Source organism: Panthera tigris, chromosome C1 (genome assembly GCF_018350195.1).
Source record: "Panthera tigris isolate Pti1 chromosome C1, P.tigris_Pti1_mat1.1, whole genome shotgun sequence".
Classification (NCBI taxonomy): Eukaryota; Metazoa; Chordata; class Mammalia; order Carnivora; family Felidae; genus Panthera; species Panthera tigris.
In genome coordinates this window covers 96,274,098-96,292,662 of record NC_056667.1, presented here as the reverse complement: position 1 = coordinate 96,292,662, position 18,565 = coordinate 96,274,098, and the positions used below count along the sequence as shown (strand labels likewise).

The 18,565-nt window shown below is 37.5% G+C and overlaps 1 protein-coding gene across 7 annotated transcripts in view; it reads left to right on the top strand.

Moving 5' to 3' along the window:
• PHTF1 (putative homeodomain transcription factor 1) overlaps positions 1-18,565 on the top strand; it is a 90,080-nt gene that overhangs the window by 63,206 nt on the left and 8,309 nt on the right. The window contains exon 20 of one of the 7 annotated variants that reach the window (XR_006221826.1): positions 5,095-5,126. The exons of the other annotated variants lie outside the window; for them this stretch is intronic. The gene's annotated coding sequence lies outside the window, so the exon portion shown is untranslated. Of the gene's footprint in view, positions 1-5,094; positions 5,127-18,565 lie in introns of those variants that run through there. 7 annotated transcript variants of the gene reach the window in all.

Below are 18,565 nucleotides of genomic sequence, written 5' to 3'. Positions count from 1 at the left end.
ACCTTTCCACTGCTAGTAGGTTAAGCCTCCTTCACTTTCACTTGAGTTGACATGCTAACCCTTTCCACTCTTGTCTCATACAGTTGGTTCTCCGTAGCCACATGAATATGTTTAAAAATATGGAAACTATATACTTAGGTTATTCCTATGTAAGCCCTTCCTGGCTTTCCCTATGGTGGCCTCCAAGGTCCTTCATTATCAGGCTTGCCTCCTTTTCTAACTTCACTCCTCAATACTGTACAATCACACTGGCCTCCTTCTGTTCCTCCATTATACCAAGTTCTTTCTTCTATCACATTTGTGCCCAGAATACATTTTCTTATGTTCTCCCCTGAATGGCTGCTCAGCTGTCTGTTCCTCTGATGACCCTAATTAGCTCCCCGTCTTTCCTTGTTATCAGTTATATGGCCCTATTCATTTACTTCAGGGTGCTTGTTACAATCTGATTATCTTGTTTATTGTAACTGCAGAGAAGTCCTTTATTTCTTTTTAAAAAATTATTTGCTTTTAATTGAAGTATAGTTGATATACAGTATATTAGTTCCAGATATATTAGTTCCAGATAGTGATTCAACATTTACATATATTACAGATGCTCACCATAAGTGTAGTTGCCACCTGTCACCATACAAAGTTACTGACTTTGTGCTCTTATTATATTTTTATATATATATATATATAGTGTTATTATATATATACTATATATTATAGTACATTATAGTATTATTGACTATTCCCTATGCTGTACTTTATATTGCTGTGACTTATTTATTTTATAACTGGGAATTTGTATGTCTTAATCCCCTTTGCCTGTTTCACTTATCTTATTACCTTCCTTTCTGGCAACCACCACTTTGTTCTCTGTATTTATGAGTCTGTTTCTGTTTTGTTTGTTTTGTCTTTTAGATTCCACACCTAAATGAAATCATATATTTGTGTTTATCTTATTTCACTTAGCATAACCCCCTTGAGGTCTATCCATGTCACAAATGGCAAGATTTCATTCTTTTTTCCCCCTTTTTTATAGCTGAGTAATATTCCAGTTTGTGTGTGTGTGCGCACGCACGCACGCATGCACACAATATCTTCCTTATTCATTCATTTGTCATTGGGTACTTAGGTTGCTTCCATGTATTAGCTATTCTAAATAATGCTTCAGTAAAAAGATGGGAGCATGTATCTTGTCAAATTAGTGTTTTTGTTTTCTTTGGGTAAATACCCAGTAGTAGAATTACTGGATCGTATGATATTTGTATTTCTAATTAATTAATTCATTCATTCATTTTTTTAACATGAAATTTGTTGTCAAATTGGTTTCCATACAACACCCAGTGCTCATCCCAACAGGTGCCCTCCTCAATGCCCATCACCCACTTTCCCCTCCCTCCCACCTCCCATCAACCCTCAGTTTATTCTCAGTTTTTAAAGAGTCTCTTATGGTTTGGCTCCCTCCCTCTCTCTTTTTTTTTTTTATCCTTCCCCCCATGATGGTCTTCTGTTAAGTTTCTCAGGATCCACATAAGAGTGAAAACATATGGTATCTGTCTTTCTCTGTATGACTTATTTCACTTAGCATAACACTCTCTAGTTCCGTCCACGTTGCTACAAAAGGCCATATTTCATTCTTTCTCATTGCCAAGTAGTATTCCATTGTATATATAAACTACATCTTCTTTATCCATTCATCAGTTGATGGACATTTAGGCTTTTTCCATAATTTGGCTATTGTTGAAAGTGCTGCTATGTATTTCTAATTTTTTGAGGAACCTCCATGCTCTTTTCCATAGTGGCTGTATCAAATTTACAATTCTGACAATAGACCAATAGTGCATGAGGGTGCCCTTTTATCTGCATCCTCACCAACACTTGTTATTTCTTGTGTTTTTGATACTGGCCATTCTGACAGATGTGAGGTGATATCTCACTGTGCTTTTTTTTTAATTTCCCTGATGATTATTGATGATTAACATCTTTTCATGTGTCTGTTAGCCATCTGTATGTCGTCTTTGGAAAAATGTGTGTTCAGATCCTCTGTCCCATTTTTAAATTGCATTGTTTGTTTTCTTGGCATTGGGTTGTATGAGTTTTTAAATATATTTTGGATATTAATCCTTACTAAATATATTTTTGCAAATATCTTCTCCCATTCTGTATGTCTCTTTTTTTGTTGTTGATGGTTTTCTTAGCTGTGAAAAAGCTTTTTATTTTGATAGAGTCCTACTTGTTTAGTTTTGCTTTTTTTGCCCTTGTCTGAAGAGATAGATTAAATACTGCTAAGACCAATGTCCAAGAGTATTACTGCCTGTATTTTTTTTTTAGGCGTTTTACAATTTGGGGTCTCACGTTTATTTTTGTATATAGTGTAGAAAATGGTCCAGTTTCATTCTTTTGCATGTGGCTGTCCAGTTTTCCCAACACCATTTTTTAAAATGTTTATTCATTTTTGAGAGACAGACACAGAGTGTGAGTGGGGGAGGGGCAGAGAGAGAGGGAGACACAAAATCTGAAGCAGGCTCCAGGCTCTGAGTGCACGGGGCTTGAACCCATGAACTGCGAGATCATGACCTGAGTTGAAGACAGACACTTAACTGACTGAGCCATCCAGGCCCCCCCAGCCCAACACCATTTGTTGAAGAGATGGTCTTTTCCCCATTGTGTGTTTTTGCCTACTTTGTCTTAGATTAATTGACCATATAAGTGCTGGTTTATTTTGGGGCTCTCTATTCTGTTCCATTGATTTGTGTGTCAATATTTGTTCCAGTTCCATAGTGTTTTCATGACTATACCTCTGAGGTATAGTTTGAAATCTGGTATTCTGATACCTCCGGCTTTGGTCTTCTGTGAAAACTGCTATTGGTATTTTGATAGGGATTGCATTAAATTTGCAGATTTTTTGGGTAGTATGGATGGACATTTTAACAATATTCTTCAGTACGTGAGCATGGCGTATTTTTTTTTATTTGTGTCGTCTTCAATTTCTTTAATATCTTACAGTTTTCAGAGTACAGGTCTTTCACCTCCTTGGTTAAATTTATTCCTAGGTATTTTATTCTTTTTGATACAATTGTAAATGACATTGTTTTCTTAATTTCTTTTTCTGATGGTTCACTAATAGTGTATAGAAATGCAACAGATTTCTGTATAACTTTGCATCTTTTTTTTAAAATTTTTTTTTAACGTTTTTATTCATTTTTGAGACAGAGAGAGACAGAGCATGAATGGGGGAGGGTCAGAGAGAGGGAGACACAGAATCTGAAACAGGTTCCGGGCTCCGAGCTGTCAGCACAGGGGCCTGATGCGGGGCTCGAACTCATGGACCGCGAGATTGTGACCTGAGCCGAAGTCGGCGCTCAACCGACTGAGCCACCCAGGCGCCCCTGTATAACTTTGCATCTTACAACTTGACTCATTTATTAGTTCTAATAATTTTTAGTGGAATCTTTAGGGTTTTCTATATCTAGTATCATGTCATCTGCAAGTGACAGTTTTACTTTTTTCTTACCAATTAGGATGACTTTTATTTCTTTTTCTTGTCAGATTGCTGTGAATAGGACTTCTAGTACTATGTTAAATAAAAGTGGTAAGAGTGGACATCCTGGTCTTTTTCCTGATATTAGAGGAAAAGCTTTTAGCTTTTTACCTTTGAGTGTGATGTTAGCTGTGTTGTTTTTTTTTTTTTCTTCAATATATGGCATTTATTATGTTGAGGTATGTTCCCTTTATCCCCATGTTGTTGAGAGTTTTTATCGTGAATGGATGCTGAATTTTGTCATGCTTTTTCTACGATCTGTTGAGATGGTTATATGATTTTTATCATTTTTTGTTGATTTGGTGTTTCATGTTGACTGATTTGTGGATATCGAACCATCCTTGCATACTTGGAATAAATCTCACTTGATCATGGTGAATGATCTTTTTAATGGTGTTGTTGAATTCAACTTTCTATTACAGTAAAACCTTGGTTTGCCCGCATAATTCATTCTGGAAACATACTTGCAATCCAAAACACTCATATATCAAAGCAAATTTCCCCATAATAATTAATGAAAACTCAGATGATTCATTCTATAACCCCAAAATATTCATATAAAAATGATTTCAATACTGTAATAAAATACAAAATAATAAAGAAAATACAACACACAAAGAAAAATGAACAAATTAACCCGCAGTTACCTTTGAAAACCTTCATGGCTGGTATGAGGTAGACAAGAGAGGAGGGTTATTGTGTAGGATGACTTTCACTAGCACTAATGAATCATTGCTATCTTTTGGCTCAATGGAATCTTTTTCTGCATGGGGGCCATTGTATATGTTCACACAGATATTAACTACAGTACAGTATAAACTCTTGTCATATACTGCATTTAATGTAACTGGCAATTACATTAGGGTCTGTGTCTGCAGGCAGCCTAACCTAGAATGAAGAAAAGCATTTGTAAGCTTATTCTTGTATGGGAAAGCAAAGGACTGTCCATAGGTGCTCTGAAGTGACAAGAAAATACACTAGTGCCAGTTGTGGGCACTTTCCAATGTTCTGAAAAATCACTGATTTCTGCCAGACACCATGGCCTGAGACCAAGCATTCGAGTATGGGAGATGATCACCCACAATCTGATAGAGAGAAACCATTGGCTCAGGTGTGATCATGTGATGTTTGGTATTATGTACTACTCATATTGCAAGATATCGCTCGTTTATCAAGCTAAAATTTATTAGAACTGTTTACTCATCTTGTGGAATACTCACAGAACAAGTTATTCGCAATCCAAGGTTTTACTCTATTTTGTTCATGACTTTTTGCATCTTGTTCATCAAGGATATTGGCCTGTAATTTTCTTTTTTCATAGTGTCTTTGTTTTGGTATCAGGTTAATGCTGGCCTTGTAGAATGAATTTGGTAGCATTCCTTCCTCTTCAATTTTTTTGGAAGAGTTTGAAGATATGTATTAACTTTTCTTTATATGTTTGGTAGAATTCATTTGTGAAGCCAGCTGGTCCTAAACTTATATTTGTTAGGAATATTTTTGATAACTGATTCAAATTCATTACTAGTAATTGGTTTGTTCAGATTATCTTTTTCTTTCCTTTTTAGTTTTGGAAGATTGTGTGCTTTGGGGCTCCTGGGTGCTGGCTCAGTCGGTTAAGTGTCCAACTTCACCTCAGGTAATGATCTTGTGGTTCGTGAGTTCAAGCCCCACGTTGGGCTCTGTGCTGACAGCTCAGAACCTGGAGCCTGCTTCAGATTCTGTGTCTCCCTCTGTCTCTGTTCCTCCCCCACTTGTGCTCTGTCTTTTTCTCATAAATAAACATTTTTTTAAGTTAAAAAAAACTGTAGGGTTGTATGTTTCTAGGTATTTACCTATTTCTTCTAGGTTGTTCAATTTGTTGGGATACAATTTTTTTGTAGTAGTCTCTTATAATGCTTTGTATTTCTGTGGTGTCAGTTGTAACTTCTTTTTCATTTCTGATTTTGAGTCCTCTTTTTTTCTTTATGAGTGTCTAACGTTTTATCAATTTTGCTTATCTTTCCAAAGAACTAGCTTTTAGCTTCATTGATATTTTCTATTCTTTTTTTTTAGTTTCTATTTTTTCTGCTCTGATCTTTTTGTTTTTTTAGTTTTTTTTAATATTTATTTATTTAATATATGAAATTTATTGTCAAATTGGTTTCCATACAACACCCAGTGCTCATCCCAAAAGATGCCCTCTTCAATACCCATCACCCACCCTCTCCTCCCTCCCACCCCCCATCAACCTCAGTTCTCAGTTTTTAAGAGTCTCTTATGCTTTGGCTCTCTCCCACTCTAACTTCTTTTTTTTTTTTTTTTTTTTTTTTTTCCCCTTCCCCTCTCCCATGGGTTTCTGTTAAGTTTCTCAGGATCCACATAAGAGTGAAAACATATGGTATCTGTCTTTCTCTGGATGGCTTATTTCACTTAGCATAACACTCTCCAGTTCTATCCACGTTGCTACAAAGGGCCATATCTCATTCTTTCTCATTGCCACATAGTACTCCATTGTGTATATAAACCACAATTTCTTTATCCATTCATAAGTTGATGGACATTTAGGCTCTTTCCATAATTTGGCTATTGTTGAGAGTGCTGCTATAAACATTGGGGTACAAGTGCCCCTATGCATCAGCACTCCTGTATCCCTTGGGTAAATTCCTAGCAGTGCTACTTCTGGGTCATAGGGTAGGTCTATTTTTAATTTTTTGAGGAACCTCCACACTGTTTTTCAGAGCGGCTGCACCAGTTTGCATTCCCACCAACAGTGCCAAGAGGATTACCATTTCTCCACATCCTCTCCAGCATCTATAGTCTCCTGATTTGTTCATTTTGGCCACTCTGACTGGTGTGAGGTGATATCTGAGTGTGGTTTTGATTTGTATTTCCCTGATGAGGAGTGACATTGAGCATCTTTTCATGTGCCTGTTGGCCATCTGGATGTCTTCTTTAGAGAAGTGTTTATTCATGTCTTTTGCCCATTTCTTCACTGGATTATTTGTTTTTCAGGTGTGGAGTTTGGTGAGCTCTATAGATTTTGGATACTAGCCCTTTGTCATTTGCAAATATGTTTTCCCATTCTGTTGGTTGCCTTTTAGTTTTGTTGATTGTTTCCTTTGCTGTGCAGAAGCTTTTTATCTTCATGAGGTTCCAATGTTCATTTTTGCTTTTAATTCCCTTGCCTTTGGGGATGTGTCAAGTAAGAAATTGCTGCGGCTGAGGTCAGAGAGGTTTTTTCCTGCTTTCTCCTCTAGGGTTTTGATGGTTTCCTGTCTCACATTCAGGTCCTTTATCCATTTTGAGTTTATTTTTGTGAATGGTATGAGAAAGTGGTCTAGTTTCAATCTTCTGCATGTTGCTGTCCAGTTCTCCCAGCACCATTTGTTAAAGAGACTGTCTTTTTTCCATTGGCTATTCTTTCCTGCTTTGTCAGATTAGTTGGCCATACTTTTGTGGGTCTAGTTCTGGGGTTTCTATTCTATTCCATTGGTCTATGTGTCTGTTTTTGTGCCAATACCATGCTGTCTTGATGATTACAGCTTTGTAGTAGATGATAAAGTCTGGGATTGTGATGCGTCCTGCTTTGGTAGTCTTCTTCAAAATTACTTTGGCTATTCGGGGCTTTTTGTGGTTCCATATGAATTTTAGGATTGCTTGTTCTAGCTTCGAGAAGAATGCTGGTGCAATTTTGATTGGAATTGCATTGAATGTGTAGATAGCTTTGGGTAGTATTGACATTTTAACAATATTTATTATTCCAATCCATGAGCACAGAATGTTTTTCCATTTCTTTATATCTTCTTCAATTTCCTTCATAAGCTTTCTATAGTTTTCAGCATACAGATCTTTTACATCTTTGGTTAGATTTATTCCTAGATTTTTTATATTCTTGGTGCAATTGTGAATGGGATCAGTTTCTTTATTTGTCTTTCTGTTGCTTCATTATTAGTATATAAGAATGCAACTGATTTCTGTACATTGATTTTGTATCCTGCAACTTTGCTGAATACAAATACATGTATCAGTTCTAACAGACTTTTGGTGGAGTCTATCGGATTTTCCATGTATAATATCATGTCATCTGCGAAAAGTAAAAGCTTAACTTCATCTTTGCCAGTTTTGATGCCTTTGATTTCCTTTTGTTGTCTGATTGCTGATGCTAGAACTTCCAACACTATGTGAAACAACAGCGGTGAGAGTGGACATCCCTGTCGTGTTCCTGATCTCAGGGAAAAAACTCTCAGTTTTTCCCCATTGAGGATGATGTTAGCTGTGGGCTTTTCATAAATGGCTTTTATGATGTTTAAGTATGTTCCTTCTATCCCTACTTTCTCGAGGGTTTTTATTAAGAAAGCATGCTGAATTTTGTCAAATGCTTTTTCTGCATCGATTGACAGGATCATATGGTTCTTATCTTTTCTTTTATTAATGTGATGTATCACAATGATTGATTTGCAAATGTTGAACCAGCCCTGCAGCCCAGGAATGAATCCCACTTGATCATGGTGAATAATTCTTTTTATATGCTGTTGAATTCAATTTGCTAGTATCTTATTGAGAATTTTTGCATCCATATTCATCAGAGATACTGGCCTGTAGTTCTGTTTTTTTACTGGGTCTCTGTCTGGTTTAGGAATCAAAGTAATACTGGCCTCATAGAATGAGTCTGGAAGTTTTCCTTCCCTTTCTATTTCTTGAAATAGCTTGAGAAGGATAGGTATTATCTCTGCTTTAAATGTTTGGTAGAACTCCCCAGGGAAGCTATCTGGTCCTGGACTCTTATTTGTTGGGAGTGTTTGGATAACTGATTCAATTTTTTCGCCGGGTATGGGTCTGTTCAAGTTTTCTTTTTCTTCCTGTTTGAGTTTTGGAAGTGGGTGGGTGTTTAGGAATTTGTCCATTTCTTCCAGGTTGTCCAGTTTGTTGGCATATAATTTTTCATAGTATTCCCTGATAACTGCTTGTATTTCTGAGGGATTGGTTGTAATAATTCCATTTTCACTCATGATTTTATCTATTTGGGTTATCTCCCTTTTCTTTTTGAGAAGCCTGGCTAGAGGTTTATCAATTTTGTTTATTTTTTCAAAAAACCAACTCTTGGTTTCATTGATCTGCTCTACAGTTTTTTTTAGATTCTATATTGTTTATTTCTGCTCTGGTCTTTATTATTTCTCTTCTTTTGCTGGGTTTAGGGTGTCTTTCCTGTTCTGCTTCTATTTCCTTTAGGTGTGCTGTTAGATTTTGTATTTGGGATTTTTCTTGTTTCTTGAGATAGGCCTGGATTGCAGTGTATTTTCCTCTCAGGACTGCCTTCGCTACATCCCAAAGCATTTGGATTGTTGTGTTTTCATTTTCATTTGTTTCCATATATTTTTAAATTTCTTCTCTAATTGCCTGGTTGACCCAGTCATTCTTTAGTAGGGTGTTCTTTAACCTCCATGCTTTTGGAGGTTTTCCAGACTTTTTCCTGTGGTTGATTTCAAGCTTCATAGCATTGTGGTCTGAAAGTGTGCATGGTACAATCTCAATTCTTGTATACTTATGAAGGGCTGTTTTGTGACCCAGTATGTGATCTATCTTGGAGAATGTTCCATGTGCACTCGAGAAGAAAGTATATTCTGTTGCTTTAGGATGCAGAGTTCTAAATATATCTGTCAAGACCATCTGTTCCAATGTATCATTCAGGGCCCTTGTTTCTTTATTGATCCTGTGTCTAGATGATCTATCCATTACTGTAAGTGGAGTATTAAAGTCCCCTGCAATTACCACATTCTTATCAATAAGGTTGCTTATGTTTGTGAGTAATTGTTTTATATATTTGGGGGCTCCCGTATTCAGAGCATAGACATTTATAATCGTTAGTTCTTCTTGATGGATGGACCCTGTAATTATTATACAATGCCCTTCTTCATCTCTTGTTACAGCCTTTAATTTAAAGTCTAGTTGTCTGATCTAAGTGTGGATACTCCAGCTTTCTTTTGACTTCCAGTAGCATGATAAATAGTTCTCCATCCCCTCACTTTCAATCTGAAGATGTCCTCAGGTCTAAAATGAGTCTCTTGTAGACAGTAAATAGATGGGTCTTGTTTTTTTTATCCATTCTGATACCCTATGTCTTTTGGTTGGTGCATTTAGTCCATTTACATTTAGTGTTATTATAGAAAGATATGGGTTTAGAATCATTGTGATGTCTGTAGGTTTCATGCTTGTAGTGATGTCTCTGGTACTTTGTCTCACAGGATCCCCCTTAGGATCTCTTGTAGGGCTGGTTTAGTGGTGATGATTTCCTTCAGTTTTTATTTGTTTGGAAGACCTTTATCTCTCTTTCTATTCTAAATGACAGATTTGCTGGGCAAAGGATTCTCAGCTGCATATTTTTTATGTTCATCACCTTGAAGATTTCCTGCCTTTCCTTTCTGGCCTGCCAAGTTTCAGTAGAGAGATCCATCACGAGTCTTATCGGTCTCCCTTTATATGTTAGGGCACTATTATCCTTAGCTGCTTTCAGAATTTTCTCTTTATCCTTGTATTTTGCCAGTTTCGCTATGATATGTTGTGCAGAAGATCGATTCAAGTTACGTGTGAAGGGAGTTCTCTGTGCCTCTTGGATTTCAATGCCTTTTTCCTTCCCCAGATCAGGGAAGTTCTCAGCTATGATTTTTTCAAGTACACCTTCAGCACCTTTCCCTCTCTCTTCCTCCTCTGGAGTATCAATTATGCGTGGATTATTTCTCTTTAGTGCATCACTTAGTTCTCTAATTTTCCCCTTATAGTCCTGGATTTTTTTATCTCTCTTTTTCTCAGCTTCCTCTTTTTCCATAATTTTATCTTCTAATTCACCTATTCTCTCCTCTGCCTCTTCAATCCGAGGTGTGGTCGCCTCCATTTTATTTTGCAGCTCATTTATAGCATTTTTTAGCTCCTCCTGGCTGTTTCTTAGTCCCTTGATCTCTGTAGCATTAGATTCTCTGCTGTCCTCTATACTGTTTTCAAGCCCAGTGATTAATTTTATGACTATTATTTTAAATTCACTTTTCTGTTATACTGTTTAAATCGTATTTGATCAGTTTTTTAGCTGTCACTACTTCCTGCAGTTTCTTTTGAGGGGAATTCTTCCGTTTCGTCATTTTGGATAGTCCCTGGAGTGGTGCAGAACTGCAGGGCACTTCCCCTGTGCTCTCTTGAATAACTTGCGTTGGTGGGTGGGGCGCAGTCCGACCTGATGTCTGCCCCCAGCCCACCACTGGGGCCCCAGTCAGACTGGTGTGTACCTTCTCTTCCCCTCTCCTAGGGGCGGGATTCACTGTGGGGTAGTGTGGCCCCTGTCTAGGGTACTTGCACACTGCCAGGCTTGTGGCGCTAGGGTTCTGGCCTATTAGCTGGGGTGGATTGGCAAGGTGCACTGGGGCGGGAGGGGCAGTCTCACTCACTTTCCTTCGGAGATCCGCTTCGGGAGGGGCCCTGTGGCACCGGGAGGGAGTCAGACCTGCCGGAGGGATGGATCTGCAGAAGCACAGCGTTGGGTGTTTGTGCGGTGCAAGCAAGTTCCCTGACAGGAACCGGTTCCCTTTGGGATTTTGGCTGGCGGATGGGCGAGGGAGATGGTGCTGGCAAGCGCCTTTGTTCCCAGCCAAGCTGAACTCTGTCGTCCGGGGCTCAACAACACTCCCTCCCGTTGTCCTCCAGCCCTCCCACTCTCCAAGCAGAGCTGTTAGCTTATAACCTTCCAGATGTTAAGTCCCGCTTGCTGTCGGAATACACTCCGTCCGGCCCCTCCGCTTTTGCAAGCCAGACTCGGGGGCTCTGCTTTGCCGGCGGGCTGCCCCTCTGCCCCGGCTCCCTCCTGCCTGTCCGTGTAGCACGCCCCACCTCTCCACCCTTCCTACCCTCTTCTGTGGGCCTCTCGTCTATGCTTGGCTCCGAGAATCTGTTCTGCTAGTTTTCTGGTGGTTTTCTTGGTTATTTAGGCAGGTGTGGGTGGAATCTAAGTGATCAGCAGGACCCGGTGAGCCCAGCGTCTTCCTACGCCTCCATCTTTTCCCCTGCTCCGATCTTTATCATTTCCTTCCTTCTCCTGACTTTGAGCTTTGTTCTTCTGTTTCTCTTTAAGTAAAAGATTAGATTGGGATTTTTCTTATTTCTTGAGATAGGCCTATATTGCTATAAACTACCTTCTTAAATGTAAGTGGGGTGTCCCCTACTATTATTGTATTACTGTTAGTTTGTCCCTTTATATCTGTTAGCATTTGCTTTATATATTTAGGTGCTGCTATATTGGGTGCATAGATATTTACAATTGTTACATCCTCTTGTAGGATTGATACCTTTTTACATTATGTAATATCCTTCTTTGTCTCTTGTATTAGTCTTTGTTTTAAAGTTTATTTTGTCTAATATAAGTATTGCTACCCAGCTTTTTTTCATTTCATTTGCATGGAGTATCTTTTTTTACCTGTTCACTTTTAGTCTGTGTGTGTCCTTAGATCATGTGTGTCCTTAGGTCTGAAGTGACTATCTCCTAGGCAACATATAGATGGGTCTTTTCTTTTTAAAATCTATTCAGTCACCCAATGTCTTTTGATTAGAACATTTAGTCCATTTACACTTAAAGTAATTATTGATAGCTATGTACTTACTGCCATTTTATTACTTGTTTCATGGTTGTTTTGTAGTTTATCTCTGTTCTTTTTTTGCTCTCGTTCCTTGTGATTTGATGATTTTCTTTAGTTTTAGGCTTGGATTTCTTTCTCTCTCTCTCTCTCTCTCTCTCTTTTTTTTTTTTTTTTTTTTGTATTTACTATAGGTTTTTGGTTTGTGGTTGCCATGGGGTTCATATATAACATCCTATATATACAGCAGCCTATTTTAAGTTGATGTTTGCTTAAGTTCAAATATATCCTACAAGTACTACATTTTGGAGCACCTGGGTGGCTCAATTGGTTGAGCGTCTGACTCCATTTCAGCTCAAGTCATGATCCCAGGGTTGTGAGATTGAGCCCTGCATTGGCCTCCACGCTGAGTGTGGAGCCTGCTTAAGAGTCTCTCTCTCTCTCTGCTGCTCTCCCCACTCCTGCTCTCTCTCTCTCTAAACAATTTAAAAAAAATAACTGCAATATTAAAAAAAAAAAAACATAAAAGTACTGCATTTTTACTCCCCGTCTCCATGTTTTACGTATTTTGTGTTACATTTTACATCTTTTAATTTTGTGTATCCCTGAACTAATTATTGACATAATTGATTTCACTGCTTTTGTCTTTTATTCTCATTTTGGCTTTATAAGTGATTGATCTACTACCTTTACTATATGTTTGCTTTTACCGGTTAATATTTTTTTCATAAATGTTTACTAAAGTTTTGGCCTTTTCCGCTTAAAGAAGTCCTTTTAACATTTCTTGTAAGGCCAGTTGGTGGCAATAAACTCCCTTGACTTTTGTTTGTCTGGGAAACTCTCTCTTCAATTCTGAATGATGACCTTTCTGGGTAGAATATGGTTGGCATTTTTTACCTTTCAACACTTTGAATATATCATGCTACCACCTTTTGGCCTGCAAAGTTTCTGCTGCAAAGATCAGCTGATAACCTGGTGGGTTTTCCCTTGTAGATAACTGGCTTCTTTTCTTTTGCTGCTTTTTTTTAAGGTTTTATTTTAGTCACCCAATGCTCATCACAGCAAGTGTACCCATCCTCCACCCCTTCCCCTTTGGTAGCCATCAGTTTGTTCTCTATAGTTAAGAGACTGTTTCTTGGTTTGTCTCCCTTTTTCCTCCCTTTGCTTGTTTTTTTTGTTTCTTAAATTCCACCATATGAATGAAATCATATGATCTTTATCTTTCCCTGGCTGATTTATTTCATCTGGCATTATATGTACTCTCTAGCTCATCCATGTCATTACAAATGGCAAGATTTCATTCTTTTTTATGGTTGAATAATATTCCACTGGGTATAGCATATTTTTTTTTTATCCATTCATTGATCGTTGGACACTTGGGTTGCTTCCATACCTTGGCTATTGCAAGTAGGTGCTATAAACCTTGGAATAAACAAAGTGTGTATCCCTTTGAATTAGTGTTTTGATATTCTTTGGGTAAAACCCCAGTAGTGTGATTGCTGGATCATAGGGTAGTTCTATTTTTAATGTTTTGAGGAATGTCCATACTGTTTACCACAATGCCTGTACCAGTTTGCATTCCTCCCAACAGTGCAGAAGGGTTCCTTTTTCTCCACATCCTCACCAAAACCTCTTGTTTCTTGCGTTGTTGATTTTTGCCATTCTGACGGGTGTGAGGTGTTATTGTGGTTTTGATTTCCATTTCCCTGATGATAAGTGATGATGATCTTTTCATGTATGTGTTGGCTGTCTGTGTGTCTTCTTTGGAGAATGTCTGTTCACGTCTTCACATTTTTAATTGGATTATTTGTTTTTTGGGTGTTGTGTTTTATAAGTTCTTTATTTTGTATACTAACCTTTAATTGGCTATCTTATTTACAAATATTTTCTCTCATCTGTAGATTGTCTTTTAGATTTGATTGTTTCCTTCACTGTACAGAAGCTTTTTATTTTGATATAGTCCCAATGGTTTCTTTCTTTTTTTTTTTTTTTTTTTTTTTTGCTTTTGTTTCTCTTACCTCAGGAGATATATCTAGAAGATGCTGCTACAGCTGATGTCAAAGAATTTACTCCCTGTGTTTTCTTCTAGGATTTTTATGGTTTCAGGTCTCATGTTTAAGTCTTTAATCCATTTTGAATTAATTTTTGTGTATGGTATAATAAAGTGGTCCAGTTTCATTCTTTTGCATGTACTGTCCAGTTTCCCAACACCATTTGTTGAAGAGACTTTCTTTTTCTCATTGGATATTGTTTCCTGCTTTGTCAAAGATTAATTCACCATATGACTTTGGGTTTATTTCTGGGTTTTCTATTCTGTTGATTTATGTGTTTGTTTTTGTGCCAGTACCATACTGTTTTGATCACTGTAGCTTTGTAATACAATTGAATCCTGGAATTGTGATGCCTCCAGCTTTGCTTTTCTCTTTCAAGATTGCTTAGGCTATTTGGGGTCTTTTGTGGTTCCATACAAATTTTAGGATTGTTTGTTCTAGTTCTGTGAAAAATGCTGTTGGTGTTTTGATAGGGGTTGCATTAAATGTGTAGATTGCTCTGGGTAGTGTAGATTTTAACAATATTTCTTCTGGGGCGCCTGGGTGGCTCAGTCGGTTAAGTGTCCAACTTCAGCTCAGGTCACGATCTCACAGTCTGTGGGTTCGAGCCCCGCGTCGGGCTCTGGGCTGATGGCTCAGAGCCTGGAGCCTGCTTCTGATTCTGTGTCTCCCTCTCTCTCTGCCCCTCTCCCGTTCATGCTCTGTCTCTCTCTGTCTCAAAAATAAACGTTAAAAAAAAAATTAAAAAAAAAACAACAGAAAAACCAGTATTTCTTCTTCCAGTTTATGAGCATGGAATGTCTTTCCATTTTTTTGTATCTTCAATTTCTTTCATCAGTGTTTTATAGTTTTCAGAGTATAAGTCTTTCACCTCTTTGTTTAGGTTTATTCCTAGTTATCTTACTTGGTGCAGTTGTAAATGTGATTGTTTTCTTAATTTCTCTTCCTGCTGCTTCATTAGTAGTGTACAGAAAAAACATATTTCTGTACATTGATTTTGTATCCTGTGACTTTACTGAATTCACTGATCATTTCTAACATTTTTTGTGGAGTCTTTTGGGTTTTCTACATAGATTATCGTATCATCTGCAGATAGTGGAAGTTTTACTTGTTCCTTACCGATTTGGATGCCTTTTATTTCTTTTTGTTGTCTAATTGCTATGGCTAGGACTTTCAGTACTATATTAAATAAAAGTGGTGAAAGTGGATATCCCTGTCTTGTTCCTGACCTGAGGGTAAAGGCTGTCAGTTTGTCCTCATTGAGGGTGATGTTAGCTGTGAGTTTTTCATAGATGGCCTTTATCATGTTGAGGTATGTTCCCTCGAAACTATTTTGTGGAGGGTTTTTATCATTAATGAATGTTATATTTTGTCAAATGCTTCTTCTGCATTTATTGAAATGATCATATGGTTCTTATCCTTTCTCTTACTGATATGACATATAACAGTGATTGATATGCAAATATTGGACCACTCTTGCAACCCAAGAATCTATCTCCCTTGATCGTGGTGAATAATTTTTTTAACGTATTGTTGGATTTGGTTTGCTAGTATTTTGTTAAGGATTTTTACATTTGTGTTCATCAGAGATATTGGCCTGTAGTGTTCTTTTTTTGTGGTGTCTTTGGCTTTGGTATCAGAGTCATGCTGGCCTCAGAATGAATTTGGAAGTTTTCCTTCTTTTTCTACTTTTTGGAATAGTTTGAAAAGAATGGGTCTTACCTCTTTAAATGTATGGTAGAATTAGCCTGTGAAGCCATCTAGTCTTGGACTTTTGTTCAGGTGGGAGGTTTTTGATGACTGATTCAATTTCTTTGCTAGTAATTGGTCTGCTCAAATTTCCTATTTTTTTTCCTGTTTCAGTTTTGGTAGGCTATATGTTTCTAGGAATTTATCAATTTCTTCTAGGTTATCTAATTTGTTGGCATATAGTTTTTGATAATATTCTCTCAAAATTATTTATATTTCTGTGTTTGTTTTGTTATTTCTGCTCTCAGTTATGATTTTATTTTGGTCCTTTCTTTGTTTTTCTTGGTAAGTCTGGCTAGAAGTTTATCAATTTTACTGATTTTTTTTTTTTTTCAAAGAATCAGTTCCTGGTTTCATTGATTTGTTCTATTGTTTCTGTAGTTTCTGTATCATTTATTCCTGTTCTGACCTTTATTATTTCCTTACTGTTGTTTTAGGCTTTGTTTGTTGCTCTTCTTGTGGCAGGCCTGGATTTCTATAAACTTTTGCTTTTGCTACATCCCAAGGGTTTTGAACCATTGTGTTTCATTTTCATTTGTTTCCCATGTACTTTTTAAAAAAATTAATTAATTTATGTTTTAATTTACATCCAAATTAGTTAACATATAGTGCAACAATGATTTCAGGAGTAGATTCCTTAGTGCCCCTTATCCATTTAGCCCATCCCCCCTCCCACAATCCCTCCAGTAGCCCTCAGTTTGTTCTCCATATTTATGAGTCTCTTCTGTTTTGTCTCCCTCCCTGTTTTTATATTATTTTTGTTTCCCTTCCCTTCTGTTCATCTGTTTTGTCTCTTAAAGTCCTCATATGAGTGAAGTCATATGATTGTTGTCTTTCTCTGACTAATTTCACTTAGCATAATACCCTCCATTTCCATCTACATAGTTGCAAATGGCAAGATTTCATTCTTTTTGATTGCCGAGTAATATTCCATCGTATATATACACCACATCTTTATCCATTCATCCATCAGTGAACATTTGGGCTCTTTCCATACTTTGGCTATTGTTGATAGTGCTGCTATAAACATTGGGGTGTATGTGTCCCTTTGAAATAGCACACATGTATCCTTTGGATAAATACCTAATAGTGCAAATGCTGGGTTGTAGGGTAGTTCTATTTTTAGTTTTTTGAGAAACCTCCATACTGTTTTCCAGAGTGACTGCACTAGCTTGTATTCCCATCCCATGTACTTTTTAATTTCTTCTTTTCCTAGTTGACCCATTCATTTGTTTAGTAGCCTGTTATTTAATCTCCATGTATATGTGGTCTTTCCAGATTTTTCTTGTGGTTGGCTTCTAGTTTCTTAGCACTGTGGTCAGAAAAGATGCATGGTATGACTTTCATTCATTCATTCATTCATTCAAATCCAAGTTAACACACAGTGTAATAATGATTTCAGGAATAGAATTTAGTGATTTATCACTTACATATAACACCCAGTGCTCATCCTAGCAAGTATCCTCCTTAATGCCCCTTGCCCATTTAGTCCATCCCCCTGCCCCCCCCACAACAGCCCTGTAGCAACCCTCAGTTTGTTCTCTTGTATTTAAGAGTCTCTTATGGTTTGTCTTTCTCTCTCTGTTTTTATATTATTTTTGCTCAGTTTTGTATCTTAAATTTCACATAAGAGGGAAATCATATGATAGTTGTCTTTTTCTGACTGATTTTGCTTAGCATAATACACTCTAGTTCCATCCATGTTGTTGCAAATGGCAGGATTTCATTCTTTTTTATTGCCGAGTAATATTTCACTGTGTGTGTGTGTGTGTGTGTGTGTGTGTGTGTGTGTGTGTGTGTGTGTGTGTGTGTAGCTAACATGGTATGACTTTGATCTTTTTGAATTTTTGAGGTTTTGTGGCCTAATACGTGACCTGTTGTGGAGAATGTTCCATGTGTACTTGTGAAGGATGTGTATGTTGCTGTTTTAGGATGGAATGTTCTGAATATATCTGTTAAATCCATCTGGTTCCAGGTGTCATTCAAAGCCATTGTTTTCTGTTTACATCATGTCCATTGTTGTAGGTGGGGTATTAAACTTCCCTACTATTATTGTGTTATTACTGATTAGTTCCTTTATGTTTCTTAGTAACTATTTTATGTATTTGGGTGCTCTCATGTTGGGTGCATAAGTATTTACAATTGTTTTATCTTCTTGTTGGATTGTCCCCTTTATTATTATATAGTGCCGTCTTTGTCTCTTATAGTCTTTGTTTTAAAGTCTATTTTGTCCGTAGGTCACCTGGGTGGCTCATTTGGTTAAGCATCCAACTTTGGCTCAGGTCATGTACTCACGGGTCGTCAGTTCAAGCCCCACATTGGGCTGTCTGCTGTCTGTGTGGATCCTGTTTGAGATCCTCTGTCTCCCTCTCTCTGCTCCTTCCCCACATGCTCACACTCTCTCTCTCAAAAATAAACATTAAAAAAAATTTTAAGGGGTGCCTGGGTGGCTTGGTAGGTTAAGCATCTGACTTTGGCTCATGTCATGATCTTACAGTTTGTGGGTTTGAGCCCTGCATTGGGCTCACTGCTATCAGCACAGAGCCTACTTTGGATCCTCTGTTCCCTCCTCTCTCTGCCCCTCTCCCACTCATATTCACTCCCTCTCCCGCTGTTTTCTCTCAAAAATAAATAAAACATTTAAA